At 36.9% G+C, this 19,845-nt stretch overlaps 1 protein-coding gene across 1 annotated transcript in view; it reads left to right on the top strand.

Moving 5' to 3' along the window:
* The window catches only part of LOC112046521 (probable G-protein coupled receptor CG31760), a 112,080-nt gene that overhangs the window by 23,688 nt on the left and 68,547 nt on the right, over nucleotides 1-19,845 (top strand). The window contains exon 2 of the mRNA XM_024083176.2: nucleotides 7,205-7,230. The gene's annotated coding sequence lies outside the window, so the exon portion shown is untranslated. The remainder of the gene's footprint in view (nucleotides 1-7,204; nucleotides 7,231-19,845) is intronic.

Raw genomic sequence — 19,845 nt, forward strand, 5'->3', positions numbered from 1 at the left:
ATAGTAGTAATAATTATAGTACAACATCACGCTAAAAATGTATGGTACCTACTACGAACGTGGTAAACCTGGAGAAAATCATATATAACCTCTATTGTATAGAAAACTACTTGTACATTTGCACCCAACTTCGAGGTAAATAAACGCCGCAAAATAAAATGGGGTTAGTTGGGGCCTTGGACGAACGTGGTTGGAGGAAATGCAATTTGCTGCCTTTTTCATCGTCAATCACGGCTTGAGGGGCATTGTTGTGTAATTTTAGGACTGTAAATTGTAGGTTTGAGTGAGGAATTCGTGATAAATAAATGTTTATTAAGGTAGATGATTTAACGTAACAAAAAAAATGGGGTTAATTTTACAAAAACACTTCCTTGCCGATACTTTGAAAAAAGGACTTTACAAACTTTACTGTGTTATTGGACGTAGATTTGCTGCTGTTGCAGATAGTCGTAGACACGAAACTATACGAAACGGCTATCTATACTAATATTATAAAGCTGGAGAGTTTGTTTGTTTGTTTGTTTGATTAAACGCGCTAATCAGTTAATAATATAACTCGCGCGCATTAAGTGCACATGTTATATTACGTTTCGTTTTCGTTAAGATAAATACATAAAATAAAATTTTGAGTAAGTATGTAAGTTATATAAAGTGCGGTACGGCGTATACCATTCTCCTCCGAGTCGGAAAAGACATGAAGACGGAAAAGGCGGAAAAGACATTAGTAAGTACCTACGCAAACAAGTGGTAACTTTTAACTATTCAATGAATTATTGAATTTCCATTATTATGTAAATCCACCTGTACTCACTGAAAGAGCAATCTCATCTTCATAATGCCATCTACTCGTACTTTACATCGTTGGCTTTTATTTACTCCGTGGCAAGTTAGCGTAATTGAAAAAGGGCACTTAAGATAGAGAATTATTTAAATTTCAATATCAATAAACACGAGTCTCAATCGGTGAAGGAAAACATCGTGAGGAAACCTGCATACTAGAGAATTTCTTAATTCTCTGCGTGTGTGAAGTCTGCCAATCCGCATTGGGCCAGCGTGGTGGACTATTGGCCTAACCTCTCTCATTCTGAGAGGAGACTCGAGCTCAGCAGTGAGCCGTATATGGGTTGATAACGACGAAAAGAATTTTACTGGAACTTAATTGCAGAGCTAGAAGCTAATCTATACTAATAATATAAAGAATGGTGTTGCAGAGGGTAATCTCTGGATCTACTGAATTGATTTTGAAAATCCTTTTACTACTACAAAACCACGTTATTTGTGAGTGTGATGGTATACTTTATCCCCTTATTCTCACGGGAACGGGGACTACACGGTTGAAACCGCAGGGCATAGACCAGTACGTTATAATTATTACAATATCTTATCTTATCTTAAGGCCACATAATGCTGACGCTTATAAAGTATAAGCTTTACAAGTTAGGTCCGTTTATATCTTCAGACACAGTGCGTCACACACAAGTAGCGTGGCAGACACCCACAGACACCGTCTATTCCCACTGCCCAGCAGGTAGCTAGAGAAACTTAAAGTCCTTTTCATGACAGAAGTCTCCCCGACACGGCGCTAATATCGTAATGGTGCTCATTGCCATTTGGTAATGGCGGTCTTATTATCATTTGAGTAAGGCGCTGTCAATTTTAGTTCAGGTTTCATGTAAAGGACTCTACAGACATGAACCGCACAGACAAAATATTCTTTCCGCAAATACTGGACGGGCGCGGCCCGTGTCTGTCAACGTCTGCGCGGCCGCGTTACGATAGATATAAATACGATAATAAACACTGTGTAGAAGAATATTATTTTGTCTGCCACGGCACGTGTCTGGCACGCTAAATGTCTGTAGATATAAACCGACCTTAATTCGACGTCCAGAAAAGATTCCATTACAAACGCGTCATACGCGTATTTGATAGAACGCCTGACGTAATAAAAACGCAATCACGGACCCAACTCGGTGAACTAGCCTGTTGTAGTTAGACCTTCATCAATACATATAAATAAAATTAATGTATCTGTCTGAATAGGCATCTTCTAGGTAAGCGCGCTCCAACGTAGACCGCATTAGTGTTTTCCATCATGCTTAATTGTAATCAAGCGCAAGCCTATATTGCCCTATTTAAGGGGAAAGCCCATACAACGTTGGCCCACGGAACCCAGGGATACCTCGGTATACAAGTATATGGAGATGATAATATGACGTATAAATAAGGATCTGGTTAAATAACTAGAATAATAAAAGTATGTTTCTTGAATAAAAATACATTTTTTATCACTGTTCTAGGGCAAAATGTTCGCCTGTGTACCAAAGTGGCGAAGTAACATGTGAAGCTGTATTATTTTATTCTGTTACCAACAAGCTTAACAAACAAGAAAACGACCAAACAAACCAATCATAAGTATTGAAAAATATCGTAAAACACAGGCTGTATGGTCAACGATCTTAGCTTGTCCCCGTTGTAGACAAATTATAAACGAATTAAAAATGTTGTAAAACGTTGTAGCAAACTTTTTTGATAAAGTAATGATTTAATTATTTAAGTAGAATTCTCAAGATTTTTTTAGATATAAGTAAACTGCCGGGTGGTTAGGGTAAGCCTGGGCCGGGGATGGGCATTGGGCATTCCCCTTTACCTTCATTACCATATTTAAGAGTGTGCAATATGTAATTTGGTGGTTACAAATGGTTCTGGATCTCACATTCTGGAAAAGTTACGAGCCTGATATTTGGGTAAATGATATTTCAAAGTGTTAGCTTCGTTATAACTATACAAAATACACAATTTGTAAAACTTTTCTCGATAGTTTATTATTTTGAAAAATACATGTTATGCTCACATTTTGCTTTCAATCTCAGGAAAAGCAAACTTATTTTCTTAAATTTTTGTTTTGTATTGAAGATTAGGTATATATCTTGAACATGGCCATTTTGTTTTTCGTTATGTTGTTTAATTTACTTGCAATTAGGTAAAAATGGTTTTGGTGCCTACGTCATAAAATTTGCGTCGCGCGTCAATCGCTTCGTGCTTTTCACTCACGTGAAAGTCATAATTCGGCGTCTCGTTTGCGCTTCGAATTTTATCCATATCGTACCGACGCGCTGCGCGCTCTTAAGCCTTTTATAGTGATTTTCAAAGGGTTACTGCTAAATTGAGTACCTAACTGGTGTGTGAAAGTGTATGTGTAAGTGTGTATTTGTCATTTACGCTGCGGCTACTGAACCAATTGGGCTGAAATTTGGAATGGAAATAGATTTTACTCTGGATTAACACATAGGCTACTTTCATCCCGGAAAATCTATGCTTTCCGCCGGAATTTAGAAAAACTGAATTCCAAGATCGGGTGACAAACTTTTAAGTTTTGTAAAATAAGAGAAGGTCTGACAATGACAGGCTTCGTTCTACGGTGTGTGGGTTGCCTTAGTTTTTGTTGACAACTTCTCACTTGTTTTCTTTCCTCAAACTCACCAGAGTTTTACGCTGCCTACTGCGGATTTAAAAATCTATAAGTATTCAATAGACGTGCTACATTATAAACTTTTAAAGTGCTTTCCGAAGTAATATCTACCTAGTTGTGTCCTTGTTTCGCATTATTTCTTGTATCCAGATGTGGCGAACTTTGTTTATGTGAAAGAAAATACGGCGCGCAACTCTTCACGTCGGTAACCGTAAATTATTCTTCTTCTTCTAGTTTTTAAAGTAGACCGACCTTAGGGTTCCGTACCTCAAAAGGAATACGCAGAACTTCAAACTCTGTCTGTCTGTAAAGTTCCTATATTTCAGGAATGCGTAGATGTACGAGTAATGAGTTGATATTCAAATCCTGCACTCAGTCCTTGCATTCTGTAAAGTTACAGCGATGTGACATCGCTCATTTTCATGGCAACTACATTGTTAGTGACATTTTATTTTTGGCATTTAATAGAAATCAAGTTCAAATTCTAATAAAACTTGTTGTCGATGTAATCAGAGGGGCGATGGAGCGAGCTATCCTTGGAGTTTCTCTGCGTGATCGAATCAGGAATGAGGAGATCCGCAGACGAACCAAAGTCACATAGCTCAGCGAGTCGCGAAGCTGAAGTGGCAAGCCATATAGTTCGAAGAGCCGATGGACGTTGGGGCCCCAATGACGGGAATGGCGACCCCGCACCGGAAAGCGGAGTGTTGGTCGACCCCTCACTAGGTGGACCGAGGATATCAAGCTGGCGGCGCGATATCGTTGTGCTTGGAGGACCATGCAAGAGGCCTATGTCCAGCAGTGGACGTCTATCGACTGATAAAGTAAGGTAAGGATGTACCTAATCCGAGGATAAAATATTGGAATCCGGTCCATAAAGTTGTGTTGTGTAAAGTCTAAGTAGAAAAAGATACGACCTTTTATTCACCAAAATACGCATATTACGACACTCTCAAGGGAATCAAAAGTCATAGAGATATAGATAACTTTAAACGTAAATCAAAACTGCTCTCAACAATGAAAATCTGAAACAGCTCAACGATTTTCTATATGTAGTTAAAGGACATTATTAAAATTTGCCCCAGGCTTTCCAAGCCTATTTAACAATTTAATTAAAATACTAAAAGACAAAGAGATCATTTCTGGACATTCTGGTGCAGAAATCCATTAAATTTTTGATTATGTCCTTTGATGAATAAATCCATATACTAATATTATAAATGTGAATGTGTATGTCTGTCTGTTAGTTTATCCGTCTTTCACGGCACAACTGAGCGACGAATCGACGTGATTTTTTAAGTAGGGATAGTTGAAAGGATGGAGATATCATCATCATCATCATCACCTCCCTAAAATGGGGGTGGATGTTCGTGTTGGATAAAGCTAAAAATTGGTCTTTTGTGCTGATTTTAGTGTAGGCCGGTAGGGTACGGGTAGAGTACGCATAGTGTAAGGTACAGGTAAGGTAGGGAAGAAGTGCACATAAGTGAAAGCGAAGCTTGACCGGGTCCACTAGTATGGAATATTTCGTCGGTGAACTCCAAAGCTATCGATGACAGTAGAGTTAGGTACTTCATTTGCATAATACTGGGAAACACAGCGGGTATCATAAAACGATAAATTACTAGAGGTCGCCTGTTCACAAATCCCTCGGGAACCATGGATTTTTTCGGGATAAAAAGTAGCCTATGCGTTAATCCAGGCATAATATATCTCAATACCAAATTTCAGCTAATTCGGTTCAGTAGTTGAGGCGTGAAAGAGTAACAAACATTCATATCATCAAAATCATCAGTTTTCGCAAGTCTCGGGAAACCATGGATTTTTTCGGGATAAGAAGTAGCCTATGTGTTTAATCCAGAGTAAAATCTATTTCCATTCCAAATTTCAGCCAAATCGCTTCAGTAGTAGCGGCGGTAAAGAGTATCAAACATCCAAACATCCATACAAACTTTCGCGTTTATAATATTAGTAGGATAATAAACGCCTACGCTTGTACCAACCATAGATATTAGATAATAAACTAGTGATGCAAATTATTATCGACTTTATCTGGTAATATATACTAGATGCCGACGCCCCGCGGTTTCACCCACGTAGTTCTCGATTCCGTGAGAATACGGAGAATAAATATAGCCTATTATGACTCTCACAAATAACGTGGATTTTCAGTGGTAAAAGAATTTTCGGTTCAGTAGATCCGGGGATTACCCACTACAACACGACAAACTTCTACTCCGTTTATTCTGTATTCTATACTAATATTATAAAGTTGAAGACTTTGTTTGTTTGAAGGCGCTAATCTCAGGAACTACTGGTCCGATTTGAAAAATTTTTTCACTGTTAGATAGCTCATTTATTGAGGAAGGCTATATGCTATATATTATTTCCATATTCTTAGAGGAACTGGAACCAGCTAGGTATTGGTATATAAGAGTACATTGGTGTAGAATGTATAGAGATAGAGACTCTATAGAGTTCACCACGCTGGCAAAATGCGGATTAGCAGACTTTACACACGTAAAGAGTTAAGAAAATTGTCTGGTATGCAGGTTTCCTCACAATGTTTTTCCTTCACCATTTGAGACACGTGATATTTAATTTCTTAAAATGCACACAACTGAAAAGTTGGAGGCGCATGCCACGGACCGGATTCGAACCGAATTCCACACTCCGTAATCGGAGGCAGAGGTCATATCCACTGGGCTATCACGGCTTAGTATAATAGTGTACTGTTATGTTATAAAATTACAGTTATAGCGAAAAGCCAACTATTTGGCTTATCGCTATCTATGTACTGCATCTGCGAATTGAATTAAATTCCCAGAAGAGAATCGACAGGTGCCCGCAATTGCAATAATATGCGCGCTTTGCATTTTAGAATGACCAAAAGTGACCGTTTTGTTTCGAATATTCCGCAAATATTGATAAATTCCCTATTTCCGAGTTAAAGGTTTTCTCGTTTTTATTCTGAATTCCTACTTATGTTTGAAACTGGTTTCTTTTTTTTATTATTTACTGCCCGCGATTTCGTCCGCGTGAAACTCGATGTAAACTTTCAACTACCCCTATCCTACCCCTATCCCTACCCTACCCCTAGCCTACCCCTACCCCTACCCTACTTTTCTGGTTGATTTTTTACACCTTGTGTCCGAAAAACCTAAATATCTTACGGAACCCTATTTTATTTAAAAATAAAATTTAGCCTATGTTACTTGTGGATAATGTAGCTTTCGAATGGTGAAAGAATTTTTAAAATCGGTCCAGTAGTTTTTGAGCCTATTCATTACAATCAAACAAACAAACAAACAAACATACAAACAAAGTTTTCTTCTATATAATATTAGTATAGACAAGTTAGCCCTTGACTACAATCTCACCTGATGGTAAGTGATGATGCAATCTAAGATGGAATCAGACTATCTTGTTAGGAGAAGGATGAAATCCACACCCCTTTCGGTTTCTACACGACGTCGTACCGAAACGCTAAATCGCTTGGCGGTACGTCTTTGTCGGTAGGGTGGTAACTATCCCCGGCCAAAGCCTCCCACCAGCCAGACTTGGACCAATTAGGAAAACCTCAATCGGTCCAGCCGGGGATCGAACCCAGGGCCTCCGTCTTGTAAGTCCGCTGCGCATACCACTGCGCCACGGAGGCTGTCTGGATGGATTACACTTGTCATTATTATATGTTCTTTGTACCATTTTAATTGTTTCTTTCTTTATTTCCAGGTCCAAGAATGATTTGAATATTTAAGGTAAGCTTAATTTCTCTATTATTTAGCTTAATTTTAAGATCATTAAACTAAGGTATTTACCGGAAATACATGGCATCTAAATGATCATGCCCATATACAAGATGCCCAAAACACTGTCGCAATTTTTCCCTTAATGGGCAGCCATTGAACCAAATTAGTATCGTATTCACCAGATGTCAAACGCACCGCTAGATATGTTGGGTTAGCAGACGGCAGAGATCAGATAAGACTAATATAATAAGTAAAACTTCGACGTTTTAGAGAGTGTATCGTGATTTATAATTATGACGTAGCCAAGTTTGACGGAATTTAAAATTTGAAAAATTTTATATATTATGCAAGGATAGATAATATAGGCGTGTGTTACATGAAAGTCGGAATTATTTGAATTACTTAGTATGAAAACATAAAAAGTTTTGAGTTCTTAGTTAAAAAATATTAGTTATGCAGTTCGTCAACGTCTTGAAGTTATTCGAAATACTTCCGAGCACCCTGTACAGTAGGAGCAATAGCTGACAAACTTTTCGCTTTTGACGTGACAACGTCTTATAATTCGATGAAGCCAGATGTAAACTCAAAAAAAGATGACGTCATGCATCGTTACCTCGCTCTAGAGTTGCTTCCTTTTTTGCAAGAAATAAAGTATATTCTGCTGGCCTATTTCCTATTTTGGTTTTCATTAACAACCCATAAAAATAAAAAAAAAACAAATTAATTGACAAAATGTCATCCACATAATATGATACAAATTACAAATGTCACACGGTACTTACGGTGTATATTTTATAGTATGTAGATGACACTTCTGGTCCCTAAAGATTGTTAAACAGTATTTTAGAAAAACAAATTTTTTTTTGTAAAATGCAACGATACAATCAATATTTTCTTATGACGGTGTCTGTTTTTTTTTAATTTACGAAGGTCTGGATATAACAGGCTCTCGATCTACTGCAATAATCATTAGCAACCCATTTTCGGCTCATCTCAGATTGAGATTGGTTAGGCCAATAGTCTAGCACGCTGGCACAATGCGGATTAGAAGACTTCACACAGAAAATTGTCAGGTATGCAGGTTCCTTCACCGTTTGAGACACGGGTATTTATTTTCTAAAAATGCACATAACTGAAGTTGGAGGTGCATGCCCCGGATCGGATTCAAACCTACGCCCTCCGAATCGAAGGCACAGGTCATATCCACAGAACTATCACGGCTAATAATAATTGATAATTATTATATTAGTCGAGATAGCCTTGATATAATTGACCTTGCTCATGAGATTACCGCCATGTGGAATGTTGAGTCAACTATGTTCCGATAGATGTTTCAGTCAATGGTCCTTTAGCGAAAAGCCTGGACCAACATCTTAAGAAGCTTTCGCTTAACTGATGGATCAAGAGTCGGATACAGAAGACGGTTTCAAAAAGAACAACTGATGAGATTCTTGCCGGTTTCTTCTCAGCAGAACTTGCCTTCCGAACCGGTGGTAGAATCTTTACAAATAGTCAACTGACGTGTCAAAAGTGCTTGTAAACTGAGCCTACTTGAAATAAATGATTTTTGAATTGAGACGGCGCGTATTGTAAGGAGGTTCCTCAATCTGGATCCCTGACCGCCGGTTGCTTGGGCACTCAAATCTCCCGCAGCGGGGAGGTTGATGTTTTTTATACATTATTAATAGTGTTTTGTATTACATTGTTAAAAATTACAAAAAAAGGACATGAAAATAGAATAAATGATAGAAAAAACAAAATATTATGAAGTTGAAGGTAAGTTTATTTTTTTGTTTGTTTGTTTGTTACAAATAGGCTCTGAAACTACCGGACCGATTCAGAAGAATTCTTCGACCGATGGAAAGCTACAATACTAGCGAGTAACACAGGCTATATTTATTACCGTATTCCCTCACAAATGAGAACTACGTGGGTATAGTTAAAGAAGGTATGAAAAATTAAAACAAAAGGATAGTAGAGTTTGGTACAATTTCCCATCGTAAAACGGTAGCGAAATGGAAGGCACGGCGCGGGATTTAATACCCAGCTCAAAGCTTTTATAATCTTTTGTTTAAACGCTTTTAAATTTTGCATGAATTCTAACTGTAGAATGAAAGTTTTTAAAGCGATTATCATTAGTGAAAAGAAAAGCCTAGCTTTATGAATGAAACGGTCGTGATTTATCTAGGATGTACCTATGTATTAGCGGACGGCCGTGACTTCGTTCGCGTGAAATTTAGTTTTTTACAAATCCCTCGGTAAATATGAATTTTTCCGGGATGAAAAGTAGCCTATGTGTTAATCCAGAGTAAAATCTATTTTCATTCCAAATTTAAGCCAAATCTGTTTAGTAGTGGCGGCGTTAAAGAGTTATAAACATCCCAACAAACATCTATACAAACTTTCGCGTTTTAGTAGGATAGTAGGATTCTTCCTCCTTATCTTAGTAGTAGCCCGGAGTTGGAAAGAAAAGTGTACCTAAAATAAAAGAGTCAGAACATGTCACCCTAAGAGTGCCAACCCAAAGTGGAGCAACGTGGTGGGTCTAAGCTCCATATCCTCAATAAAAAGGCTGATAATGAGTTTTAATGACCATCATCATAATTAAACTGTATTAAAAATGTTTCAAAAGGCTGAAAGACTTTAGTACACCTGACCGACAAACTTCTTCAACTGAAATTTGTCGGTCAGGTGTCAGGTGTACTAAACTCTTCCAGTCTTTTGAAACATTTTTAAGCCAGTTTAGTCCACTCCTTGACATCATCATTCTCCGCTGTCTTTCTTTTTGTGGGTATCTTACCTTCTAGGATCAAACTAGAAAACTCATAGTAGGATCCCCTTTGAAGATTCTCGAAAATGCAATTTCCCTCCTCATAATGACGGCCTCCATGGCGCAGTGGTGTGCGCGGTGGATTTACAAAATTGAGATTTTCTTAATTGGTCCAGGTCTGGCTGGTGGGAGGCTTCGGCCGTGGCTAGTTACCACCCTATCGGCAAAGACGTACCGTCAAGCGATTTAACTTTCCCGTACGATGCCGTGTAGAAACCGAAAGGGGTGTGGATTTTCATCCTGCTTCTTACAAATTAGCCCGCTTCCATCTAAGACTACATCATCACTTACCATCAGGTGAGATTCTAGTTAAGGGCTAAACTTGTAAAGAATAAAAAAAAATGATGATCGTAAAACGATTTTCACACCAAGTTATTACAAGCGTTTTATAAAAACGACTATTTGGGGAATTACTCGTGTAATAAACTAATATATCATTTGCGCCTTAAAACCCAAGTAATTCCTCCATTGCCAAGTAAAGCAACTTCCCCGGAGTTCACTATTAAATTAAATAACAGTTGTTGGAAACACGTTACTGTTTGCCACTAGGGGTAATCGACTTTTCAGTTCCGAACTGCAATTACAACTCGAGTTGACTCCTAAGAGCATAGTGGCAAAGTTTTCATATATATTTTTAATTTATTTCCCGAAGTAGGGGAGTTTTGCAACTTCTTTACATGTTTGTGTTTCTCTTTTAGTTGAGGGAACTAAACTTCGACTTGATATTATAAATTAAATCGTATCTCGACGTATATGGGTGCTTTAAAATGACTTTGCATTTTAGTTTTCACTGCCCTGCAGTTTCATTCGCGTAGATCACCGTTTCTAAAACTTCTTTGGTGACGGAACCCTTTTAGAAGGCGAAATACTTGACGGAACCCCATAATAAAACAATTGTTTTTATAAATGTTATGAATACATTTATAAATCGTATCTCGACGTATATGGGTGTTTTAAAATTGCTTTGCATTTTAGTTTTCACTAGCTGTGCCCTGCAGTTTCATTCGCGTAGATCACCGTTTCTAAAACTTCTTTGGTGACGGAACCCTTTTAGAAGGCGAAATACTTGACGGAACCCCATAATAAAACAATTGTTTTTATAAATGTTATGAATACATTTATAAATTGTATCTCGACGTATATGGGTGTTTTAAAATTGCTTTACATTTTAGTTTTCACTAGTTGTGCCCTGCAGTTTCATTCGCGTAGATCACCGTTTCTAAAACTTCGTTGGTGACGGAACTCTTTTAGAAGGCGAAATACTTGACGGAACCCCATAATAATCCAATTGTTTTTATAAATGTTATGAATACGTTTATAAAAACAATTGTTTTTTTTTTTTTAAAAAAAAGGTGCCATTACAGTGACGCATTAATTAAAGCCGTTTCTGAAAAAAACACGCGAAAGAACTGTCTACAAATCCTATAAGTTTATAATTTAATCGGCTTTAATGCAATTGTTTTTTTTTTTAAAAAGGTGCCAACACAGTGACGTATTAATTAAAGCCGTTTCTAAAAATACCACGTGAAAGAACTGTCTATAAATCCTAAAAGTTTATGATTTAATCGGCTTTAATGCATCACTGTGTTGGAACCACCTTCAAAGTGATCAGAATGTAGCACATACGATGTTATTTTACGCTTTTTAGTTTATTTTTGTGATTTTAAAGTCGGTTAAATTTTTTTGTTAAAAAGATTTTTACTTTTCTGTTTTTAGTGTGTTTAACCCAGCATTTAACTTTCATGAAAATCGGTTCAGCAATTTTGTGTTAAAATGAATATATAACGAAATGGTACGTACTGTGGCTCTTTCGCTAGTGATCGAAAGCGCCACAGTACGGGCAATTTTGTCTGTTTGTCCGGACTAAACGCTAATATCGAGCACAATATTAAAGGATATTTTTTATCCCGCAATAACACATGGTACGCGCGCGCGATATTTGTAAAAAACTTTGTTTTACGCAGACAAAGTCGCGGGCATTCGCTGGTTTAAGATATAACTAGAGCAAAACTGTAAGAAGCCCTCATAAAATACTGTACTGTGCATGTAAATAAGGTGATAAACAGGATTTATTTATCGAATTGGAAAGAAATTCATTTATGTACGGGCTTTTATTCAAGATGAAATAGGCTTGACGGCGCTCCGGAAGGAAATGAGGTTATCTCCAGCTCTACAGCTTCCCTGTGAAAATTGTATCTACGGGTATATTTATAACGTCTAGGGCTTGCTACTTCTTATTTTATTACTAACTAGCGGACGCCTGCGACTTCGTCCGCGTGGAATTTAGTTTTTCACAAATCCCTCGGGAACCAGGGCTAGTTACCACCCTACCGACAAAGACGTACCGCTAAGCGATTTAGCGTTCCGGTACGACGTCGTGTAGGAACCGAAAGGGGTGTAGATATCATCCTCCTAACAAGTTAGCTCGATTCCATCTTAGATTGCATCATCATCATCATCATCATCATCAGGTGAGAGAGTCAAGGGCTAACTTGTAAAGAATAAAAATAAAAATAAACCATGGATTTTTCCGGGATGAAAAGTAGCCTATGTGTTAAGTGTTAAAGTGAAAGTCACAATTCTTTTATTTAACTAATTTAAATACTTAGTTACATGCTTAGTTTACAAGCACTTTTGAAATAGATATAGACTATAGTGATAGTGTTTCATATTGTTTTAACTTTAAGCTTATACTAGATGCAACTTATTATTCGTTTTCGTTAAAACTTGAAAATGTATAACTCTTATTTAAAATTTAACACTCAGCAAAAAGGTTTTAATGGCATTTCGTTAAATGCGAATCATTGACCTACATTTACTCTTTGGATCCCATAATATACTTTGATATTTGTAATTTCATATTAAAACTACTAACATATATTAAAAAATTAAAGTTGAAGCTATTTATTTGTTACGCTTTCGCTTACGGAACTACACCCAAGACCTTCGTAGAAGTATGAAGATGATAACAGTCATATTTTATGATACTATATTCCGCTTTGCCTAATTCTATTTAAATTTTGTTATGAACAATGAATGTTATATACAGATACAGAAGATGTTAAAACATGGAGTGCCATGGCCACAGAAGTTACCTTGAGCCTTCATGGCTTCGCATACTAAAGGTAAATTAATGGTTATTTGTCATGGATATGCCCAGGAGACGTAGGGTAGGGCGATGAAGGCAAAGAAGCGGTCTTGGAATATCTTCTCGATATGCTCTGAGAATGGCGGCTAGCTAGACAGTTTTTGTAGATAACTATCATATAACCCGATTTCCCCTTACAAAGACTTGTTTCTCTGTAGCAAATTTTGATAAAGGTTTTCGACTGTTATTTGAAAAATGTATTTAAACAAAATCTTTTGAGAGGTAATTCGTCATCACTTTCAAAAATAACTTGACCCAGTAGGCACTTGTTAATAATAATGCTCGCGACATTTACTCGGCCTTTACATTGAAGGCCCTTCATCTCAAAAATGAAGGTAAATTTCAGTATAATAGACCCATTTCGCTTCAACAACAGTTCATCTCACATCGCGACTCGAGAGCTTGCTCTTAGCGATTTTACGTGAAGCCACTGTAATTAAGTGGTTGGGGAATGGAACATTGGAAGTACTTATTTTAATAACATACTCGTATTGTACTATCGCATTTATCGTACTAAAAGGAATAAAATTAAAAATAAAATAAAAAAAAAAGTGTATTTTTGTGACAACAATGTTTTCTCAAGTTACACTATACCAAAACACAAACGAGATTTTTATAATTTTTGTCTAAATTAATTTTTAGAACGGCCGAACCGATTAAAATGAAACTATCACTTGAAGTTCGAGGAGGTTTTTGAGCAACTGTAGCCAAGTGGCACGACGATTCTCTTTCTACAATCGCAAACGCTTCGAAAACTAGAAAAATGTATGGGAATGACAGATCTTTATCACGTGACCAAGCGATAGCAAATGTCATTCCAAAGTAGACAAACAGTACATGTCAATCTTGCCCTGCGCACGTCAACTTGTGGCATACAAAGTCTCGTGTGTCACTGATTACAGTCAGTAAGTTAGTGCCGAATTAAGGATTGAATGACAGATCTTGATCACGTGATCAATCGATAGCAAATGTCATTCCAAAGTAGACGAACAGTACATGTCAAGCTTGCCCTGCGCACGTCAACTTGCAGCATACAAAGTCTCATGTGTCACTGATTACAGTCAGTAAGTTAGTGCCGAATTAAGGATTGAATGACAGATCTTGATCACGTGACCAATCGATAGCAAATGTCATTCCAAAGTAGACGAACAGTACATGTCAAGCTTGCCCTGCGCACGTCAAGTTTCAGCATACAAAGTCCCATGTGTCACTGATTACAGTCAGTAAGTTAGTGCCGGATTAAGGTAATTTGATGTCCTATGCAATATTCCCCTGTGGGCCCTGCAGTCCTCGGCCTGTAGCCATATGGCACGTCGATTCTTTTTCTACAAACGCTAACGATTTGAAAATTTAAAAATCTATGGGAATAACATTCACTATCGACAGATCACGTGATCAAGTTGTCGATCGTATTCACATTCCCATAATTTTCAAGAGAAAGTAGTTTACTGATCCTTCAAAATAACAGTAGTTAAAAACAAAAATTGTGATAGTAAATTACTCCCAAATAAAAAGTCCCCGTAAAACCAGTACTTGTTTTAAAGCTTGTTACACTGAAAATGTGAATTTTACGCTGCATAAACTCACTGTCAACATTAATTACCATACCCGCAAGCCGTAAACCTGTAAACATAGTTAATAGTATAAGTAAATAGTATGTAACTGTACTATACTACATATATCTACTATAATAACAATGTAGAGATAAAGTGTAGATAGTTTGAATATTGAATATGCAATAGGTATGCATAGCATTATAATATCCTCTATTTCATTTAAAGTTATTAGTACTATTCTGTCACGATGTTTGGTATAACTCACAAATGCGAGTTTCGAATTCACCTCTATCTTACTCATTCTATAGTATCGCGTTAGACAGAGAGAGAGAGAGAGCGAGTTATAAAAATATCGTAATAGAACAGCCCTACAAATCAAATACATAATCAAATTAGTTTTTTTTTTATTTTCAGGTCTTGTATTTGGTATGTCTTTAAAATTCACCAATTAAGTGGAAAAGTTTATACCCATAATTGGTTGAACGCACTAATCTCAGAAATCACTGCCCCTGTAGCCAAGAGGCATGTCGACTCTCTTTCTACTATCGCAAACGCTTCGAAAACTATAACAATGTATGGGAATGACATTTGCTATCGATTGGTCACGAGATCAAGATCTGTCATTCAATCCTTAATCCGGCACTAACTTACTGACTGTAATCAGTGACACACGAGACTTTGTATGCCACAAGTTGACGTGCGCAGGGCAAGCTTGACATGTACTGTTTGTCTACTTTGGAATGACATTTGCTATCGATTGGTCACGTGATCAAGATCTGTCATTCAATCCTTAATCCGGCACTAACTTACTGACTGTAATCAGTGACACATGAGACTTTGTATGCCACAAGTTGACGTGCGCAGGGCAAGCTTGACATGTACTGTTTGTCTACTTTGGAATGACATTTGCTATCGATTGGTCACGTGATCAAGATCTGTCATTCAATCCTTAATCCGGCACTAACTTACTGACTGTAATCAGTGACACATGAGACTTTGTATGCTGCAAGTTGACGTGCGCAGGGCAAGCTTGACATGTACTGTTTGTCTACTTTGGAAGTCTGTTTAGCTTATACACAGGTGTATAAACTAAACAGACATACAGATAAGCTAAACAGATAGACTAGCGTTGGACAGTAGACAGTTGACAGTAAAGGAACGTTTAACGAAACGAGCCTTTAACCACAGTAGATATAACAAGCTTTAACACAAAAATGCGCTTACGCGGGCTACAGACATCAGTTTTAACTGCATTCAATCTGTACACGTCGTCCACGTAAAAGATTTTCACAAACGTGGGATCCATATTTTTTTCCGGGATAAAAGTAGTGTTGCTTAATAACCTCCTCTGTGTTTCAGTTAAAAAAGTCGAGCCGTTCCAAAGATTAGCCTGTATAAACAGACGGACAAAAATTTAAAAAAGCTTGATACTAAATTGACTTTACAAAAAGTTTTTTTTTATTTATTCTTTACAAGTTTACCCTTGACTACAATCTTACCTGATGGTAAGTGATGATGGAGTCTAAGATGGAAGCGGGCTAACTTGTTAGGAGGAGGATGAAAATCCACACTCCTTTCGGTTTCTACACGGCATCGTACCGGAACGCTAAATCGCTTGGCGGTACGTCTTTGCCGGTAGGGTGGTAACTAGCCACGACCGAAGCCTCCCACCAGCCAGACCAATTAAGAAAACCTCAATCGGCCCAGCCGGAGATCGAACCCAGGACCTCCGTTTTGTAAATTTACCACTGCGCCACAGAGGCCGTAAAGTAAAGTATTTTTTTTTACCTAGCATATTATACAAAGTTTCATTATGTTAGTTATTGTTATGGGTGATTTTCTCACTTAAAAGGAGGAAAGCGAAATACTTGCTCCATTTAAAACGTGCTATAAAATCATAATTCCACGTGGACGAAATCACCGTCAAGAGTTAATACATAATAAAAGAGCTAAATCTCTCGACATAAGGTAAGTAAGTGAATTTGCTGAAAAATATACTAGTACGTGGACGGCATTTATTTTTATAACTTCACAGCCCAGTTTACGCTCCAATTAATTTATTAACGTCAACTAACGCGGGGTAATGTGTTTACTTTGAAAAACGTTGACGGCAGGTGAGCAGTGGAAATAAAAGCTTTAAAAATAAAATTGCAGTGCGACTACTTCAGGATTATAATGACGTAGTTAGGTTATAATAATCCAGAAACGTTTCAGGATTATAATAACGTAGTTAGGTTATAATAATCCAGAAACGTTTCAGGATTATAATAACGTAGTTAGGTTATAATAATCCAGAAACGTTTCAGGATTATAATAACGTAGTTAGGTTATAATAATCCAGAAACGTTTCAGGATTATAATAACGTAGTTAGGTTATAATAATCCAGAAACGTTTCAGGATTATAATAACGTAGTTAGGTTATAATAATCCAGAAACGTTTCAGGATTATAATAACGTAGTTAGGTTATAATAATCCAGAAACGTTTCAGGATTATAATAACGTAGTTAGGTTATAATAATCCAGAAACGTTTCAGGATTATAATAACGTACGCTATTCATCATAATGTTATCGCCGTTTAGTGTTGGAAATAGTAGTCTGTGACGGATATGACGTCGCACGATCTCGTGTTGGGTGTTGGCTTCAGTGTGCTCGTGGCGTTCGAACCGTCCACATCTATTGTTGTGTAATTCTTTATGGGTTACTTGGAATAGGCGGGGAGAGTGACTTGAGTGGAAAAGGGGAGTGTTTGATATCAGTAAAAGGCGCCTTTAACCCTACACACATCGTTCTCAAGTACGTGACTTCACTCAAGGTCATTCTCTGCCATTCTGGGGTCTTATTTTGGTTACAGTTTGATTTGTTAATTAAGTTGTCCTGACAAGTGTTGTGAATCATAACCTTTGTTCTACATTAGTTTTCTTATATTTGCAATCACCTTTGAGTCCACTAAAAATAATCAACCCATATTCGGCTCACTGCTGAGCTCGACTCTCCTCTCAGAATTAGAGCGGGGTTAGGCCTTACTCCACCACGCTGGCCCATGCGGATTGGCAGACTTTACATACGCAGAGAATGAAGAAAATTCTGTGGTATGCAGGTTTCCTCACGATGTTTTTCCTTCCCCGTTTGAGACACGTGATATTTAATTTTTTATTGGTAAACAGTGTTTTTTAGGGTTCCGAACGTACGTAGTACAAGAACGGAACCCTTATAATATCACTCGCGCAGATTTTAATGTTCGTCTGTTTTCTCTGAATGTACTTACTGGACCAATAATGTTGAAATTTGGTACATATATTCTTGTGAACTAAACGCAGAGATGTGCCGTGAATAGTTGAAACTTGAATATGATACTTATGGGGGGTAAGATGGAAAGTTAAAAAAAACTTTTGCAAACTTAATCGTGTGATACATCAAATAAAAGATTTTGATAAGAGGATTTTGAAAATATATTTGTTGGAATTTTAAAATAAATAGCTTTCAAGGTTTTTAAACAAATAGACGAAAATTGACCATCTCCTTTTTCTCCGAAACTACTGTACTTATATTAAAAATTTTGAAAAGAACTTCAAAAGGTTTCTATTTGAACATTTCCGGAAAACTTTAAGCCTTTTTTAAACTGCTTTGCACACATTAAACGAACTTGGTAAGTGGGTTTCAAATATTTTTTTTGTAATTTTAAAATAAATAGTGTTCAAGTAATTACAGTAAAATTTATAAAATAGTCAAAAATTTACCATAAGGAAAGAAAACTGAAAATTTCTTAATAAGAACAAAATTCAAAAATTCAAACTTCAAAATTCATTTATTTCAAGTAGGCTCAGTTTACAAGCACTTTTGATACGTCAGTTGACTATTTGTAAAGATTCTACCGGTTCGGAAGGCAGGTTCAAAAGACAAAAACTCAGTAACTACTTAAATTAGTATTAAGAGTGTGCAATATGTAATTTGGTGGTTACAATGGTTCTGGATCTCAGATTCTGGAAAAGTTAGGAGCCTGATATTTGGGTAAATGATATTTCAAAGTGTTAGCTTCGTTATGACTATACAAAATACACAATTTGTAAAACTTTTCTCAATAGTTTATTTTTTTGAAAAATACATGTTTTGCTCACATTTTGCTTTCAATCTCAGGAAAAGCAAACTTATTTTCTTAATTTTTTGTTTTGTATAGAAAATTAGGTATATATCTTGAACATGGCCATTTTATTTTTTGTTATGTTGTTTAATTTACTTGCAATTAGGTAAAAATAGTTTTGGCGCTCACGTCATAAAATTTGCGTCGCGCGTCAATCGCTCCGTGCTTTTCACTCACGTGAAAGTCATAATTCGGCGTCTCGTTTGCGCTTCGAATTTTATCCATATCGTACCAACGCGCTTCGCGCTCTTAATACACAAATATACCGTTCTGTCAAATTATATCTACGTTGGTTCCAACTTACACACTCAAAGAAAACTATTTTAAAATTTATGAAAATTGTTACTTATAAAATAAATAAGACCTTCGTGCGACGAAATATAATCTTCATCAACCCTTAAATATAATCTTCAATTAATTAATTTGTAGGTGCTAAAACGTTAAACTGTAACAACGTGCCGTAAAGTCTAGAACACCTGCTTTTAAGACCTGTCATCGGCCATAAACACGCCATAACACTGCCATAATAGCAGGGATTCATGGAATGTTGAACAAGGGCCTTATTGTTTTATGCCTCTCTTTACAACTTTACAGTTAAATAATTCATTATCATCCACTTTTGCTATATTAAAGATTATTAGGTTTAGATGGCGAAAGTTTCTTATTATCTTCCTACGGCTAAGTATTATGGTTCTAAAGTTTTTTTTTAAGAATATTTGCCATATCTTTCAAATATCACCAATATTCCCATTTCCCTCCAACTAGTCGGGAAAGACTGTATTAGGAGTGGGTACGACAATAGACCAAAAGGGCGAGGATCGAACCACCACCCCTCGATGATGAGTCCGACCGCTCTTACCGTTGAGCTATTGAGACTCTACTAAGTTATACAATAAACATCGTCCTATATATTATATAGATAACTAACCAGCGCCCCGCGGTTTCACGT

The sequence above is a fragment of the Bicyclus anynana genome, chromosome 19 (genome assembly GCF_947172395.1).
Source record: "Bicyclus anynana chromosome 19, ilBicAnyn1.1, whole genome shotgun sequence".
NCBI lineage: Eukaryota > Metazoa > Arthropoda > Insecta > Lepidoptera > Nymphalidae > Bicyclus > Bicyclus anynana.